A 4,969-nucleotide genomic window follows, 5' to 3' on the forward strand; every position below is an offset into this window, starting at 1 on the left:
CCATCGGTTAATTGTGAAACGGATCATGTTCTTCACTTTTTTTTGTGCAACTGTTATGTTGTTTTATAAGTATACAAAGTTCTTTTGGTCGCTAATTCTGTTACAAAGTCTGTGATATGCTGCTTTTGTTGAATGTTCTACTATCTAAGTGTGTCACAAATAAATCATTGATGAAGGAAATCTAACATAAAGACATGAAAACGGATTAAAACTACAATGCTCTAATAGAAAATTTTGAATAGTGAAATCAGAAATATGTAATAAAATATGTAAAAAACAAAACTTACCAAAACATTTATTTTTACCGATGTACATATATAACATAATTTTTTTTTACCAAATTTAGCCTGAAGTGAAATCAGAAATATGTAATATTTGTTCCTATTATGTGTTCTTCCTAAGGTAATATTAGTTCTTGAAGATTATTAACCTCTGCCTGGTTCATGATTAAAAAAGGTGTTTAGTTTGATTCAATGGAATAGACACCATAATGAATAGCCTATTCCATTCCATTAGCGAAACAAACATTTTTTTGTCATGTTCTTTAAGATTTCCAAGCTCGTTGGGTGTGAGACCAGAGAAATGATTATAGGCAAATGACTTGTTCAGGAAAAAAAACTGTCAATATGAAAATATTAAGTGGAAAAAAACGACAGATTTAAGATATATATATATATATATATATATATATATATATATGTTGGGATAAATCTGAACATGCTATGCCACATGCAACAAAAAAATGTTCTAGGAGTATAACATTTCAGATTAAGATTATATATGTGACATCCTCATTTTCACGGCCAGAAAAGACCGATTTTGTTTATGCTTTATAAAAATCAGAGTACTTCTTTTAATAAAAATCTTGCTGAATTTGTTCCCAGAAAAACATGATAAATACGTTATCAAAGCATTTCCGAAGAAATGTATTTTTATTCATTTTAAAACATTCGGGATGTCATCGTCAATACAGAAACATAAGCATAAACATAACTTACATTCATTTACACTAGTGATCTACATCTCTTTTAAATGTCTCAGTGTAAAGTAACTTCATATCGACACCTGTGATACAAATAAACTAAGTGGGTCAGGTTGGGAAACCTGGTGAGTACATAGGGTTTTCAACCCACAATAATTTAATTATTATGTTTAAACATCAAACAATCAACCCAATTACCCATCCCCATTATCTTCCTTACTCTCAAGGGTCTACCCTAAGAGTCATCTATTCGTTCATTTCGAAGTCCCTTGCTTCCAGGGTTATAAGACATGCACTAAGTCCATAGCTGCCAATGCTCGTTCGTAAAGCACTAATTCCATAACTGCTAAAGTTCATTCATCGGGTACTAAATTCATAGCTACCAGTGTTCATCTAATAGGTACTAAGTCCATAGCTACCAACGTTTATCAGGTACTAAGTCCATAGCTACCAACGTTTATCCATCAGGTACTAATTCCATAGCTACCAACGTTTATCTATCAGGTACTAAGTCCATAGCTACCAATGTTTATCTACCAGGTACTAAGTCCATAGCTATCAACGTTTATCTATTAGGTACTAAGTCCATAGCTACCGACGTTTATCCAATAGGCATTAAGTCCATAGCTGCCGATGTTATTTATTAGGCACTAAGTCTATAGCTGCCAATGTTCACTCATATCATCTTTCATCTCTCATCATTCATCTACCCATGTTTTACCCAACATATTCGTAGATATAAAATACATATACAGTTTAAATTATTTAAAACATGTATAAAATCATTCATCCAGCGTAGATAGCAAGTATACAGGTTATATGCACACATAGCACGTAATTTATATAAAATAGTTCATATCTATGTGTAAGATGAAAGTAACTATGCACTCACCTGATAAGGTGGTCACTCAGTACTCGGACAGTGCTTCGTTAATCTTAAAACAATTTCCCTCGGACAAAACCTAGTATCATTACCACTAGAGTTTAGTGTAACATTAACCGCGACTAATTAATAGTCTAGCTATTATTACTATTATATAAGCGTTAAACAACACTCTATATAACTCATAATAATAGCTCAAATAATTATTTTAAGGTCCTAATAATGTTACTATAATTAAATAAAAGCTATATTAAAAATAGCGTAGGCGTAGCTCACTTTTAGTGGGTTTTGCTTGGAGCAGCGTTTCCGAACCGAAAGACCCTTTTTCTCAGGACTCCGGGAGCCTCGGGGCTTCCTTCGGGTGCTAGGGGGTTTACCTAGGCTTAGGAGGGGTTTAGGGTAGTCTAGAAAGAGAAAGAAGTTAGAGAGAGAGTGAGTTTTGGTGTGAAAAAGAAGGCAGCCTCGGCCTTCTATTTATAGGCATGAACCTTCGGACTACGCTGGGCGTAGCCTTTGGTTACGCTGGGCGTAACTTCGGATATGCTTCCAGCTGTCTCGCACGTGGCCTGTTCTCGGAACTGGATAAGACCGAAGTACGTTGGGCGTACTCGGCCTCGGACGCGGGGCGTAGGCGAGGGGTGGCGTGTCACTCATCTGAAGCGAGCCTTGATCATCATTGGACGGCCGAGATCTTGCCACGTCATCGTTCTTGCAACAGACTTCGCAATTTCTCATTCCGACTTCAAAAATTCGTATCTTTCGCATACGAGCTCCGTTTTTGACGTTCTTTATATCCACGCGTAGGAGGGAACGTACTCTACAACTTTCGTTTAGACTCCGTCGGCTAATTTTGAGTTTATTTTAAAAGTTATATTTTTAACAGGCCGGGACAGGATTGATCCGTTAAAAATTCATAACTTCTTCATCCGACGTCCGTTTTCGTCTGTCTTTTTATCGTTATGCTACTATTAACGAGATCTTCGACTCTCGTTTAGGTTGTGTCGGCTAAAAATTGTTCGATCTAATATTCGAACTTCGGGTTGTACACTGCTAAGCCGAAACTTCGAAAAATGATAACTTCCTCATACGAAGTCAGATTTGGGCGTTCTTTTTATGGACGCTCTCGGTTTAACATATTCTATGACTTTCATTTAGATAGCTAAGGCTAATAGTCGCTCTATCGTAAATTCACTATTTACGCTTCCCGGTGCTGTGCCGGTTTTGCCGTAAAACTTCGATGAGCCATAACTTCTTCGTTATAACTCGGATTTCGGCGTTCTTTATATGTACGGAACCCTTGTAACATATGATAACACTTGGATAAGATTACTCCTTCTAAATAATCTTCCATCAAAAACTCATTTTTGATGCTCATTGTCTCTAAATTGACTAGCCCGGATCTACGGGCGTTACAATTATCTCCCCCTTAGGATGATTATGTCCCGGAATCATCAACGAAACAAGGCTTGTATAATGACTCCATACGTCATCTCTTCATCCTAGTTAATAACTGTAACTTCTATGTTGCTTCGAACGAGTATCTAACTCTTGGACTCCTTGACTGCAGACGGTGCTCGATCTTGCACCTGCTCCCTATCTCATGTTAGACTCCAAATTATGACCTTCAGTCACAATCTCGATCCTTACTGGAGACTCCATCTTCTTCTTAACAAACTTAAGATAAGTTCTTTTATTACTACAATGGATTGATGTGTCATATTCTAATAACCTATCATTATATGTTGCAACGCTTAGACTCAGGTCTCTTAGAGTCAAATTCCGGAATGGAATATACCTACCTTCATGTTCTAATGTGATATGATCACATTTTAGTATGTAACATTTCAAGCTACAAGCTTTTTACTCCAACAATGATTGCAATACTTCTATTGATTGTTTCGCTTATCTTTTACTTCAATCTTTTGGCTTAAGTTGGATGTTACATCGATCTTGGTTCTATGAACCATGTAACATACTCATCTTAGTCGGACTCGATTTGATATGACCACTAGGGTCGAAATAATCATCTGTCTTAGTCATTACCGAACACGAACAAAACGGAATCAATTACTAGCTTCTTGGTAACCTTGTGACTTTCCCTGATCCAAGTGCGAGTCCTGTGCTTCCGGTAGTATAGGCCTCTACTAGCATTCACACCTACTCATACTCGTCCCAAGTATTGTCTCGCAACTTTCCAAGTTACTATCACAAAAACAATTTTAACACATAAAAATGTGTCCAAACAATCATAAAATTTCCCCTAGACTCTACTAGGACTTCCTCCATGTGTATCTTCAATCATCAATTATGTTTCAACTCGGTTGGTGGTGGAAGTTCCATACGATGGGATAACTTCGTGGATTATACAAAAAATCTTTCTTTCTGCTAATCGAAAGTGTACTTCTCCCGTACTAGACGTATTATTTCTTAGACGCGTTCTAAAGGCAAGATATCACTCTTAAAATATCTTCTGATATGTATCATTCAATATCGTAAGCCTTCTCATTTCCTCCATTTGCTCAGTCTGCTATGAGTCCTTATCATGACATTCTATACACCAAAGCAGGCGTTCGGTATATTTAGACGAGAATATAGATAGAGGAAGATTTAGATGCGTATTCCTCCTTATTACTCCAAAAAGTTACATGCTAGTTCTAATATAGTAATTAAACGTTTAGAAACCTAAGCACATAAAATTTCCAGATCTGGTCGACAACAGACCATAGATCCGATCAAAAGATAGCATAAAGCATCACAAATCATTTAGCACATAAAAGCATGTTAGGCATTTTCCCTAAATAAGCTAGTGCTTGTGTCTATTCAGGTGTGTTAACTAAATTTTATTAGACACACTCCTCACAATTATCATTTAGCATTCTAAGTTTAAGTCTAGAAATAAATCCATATTCCTAGTTCGCTTAAACTAATGCTCTGATACCAACTGTGACATCCCCATTTTCACGGCCAGAAAATACCGATTTTGTTTATGCTTTATAAAAATCAGAGTACTTCTTTTAATAAAAATCTTGCTGAATTTGTTCCCAGAAAAACATGATAAATACGTTATCAAAGCATTTCCGAAGAAATGTATTTTTATTCATTTT

The sequence above is a fragment of the Lactuca virosa genome, chromosome 9, assembly GCF_052849685.1.
Source record: "Lactuca virosa cultivar CGN04683 chromosome 9, Lactuca_virosa_CGN04683_v6, whole genome shotgun sequence".
Taxonomy (NCBI): Eukaryota; Viridiplantae; Streptophyta; class Magnoliopsida; order Asterales; family Asteraceae; genus Lactuca; species Lactuca virosa.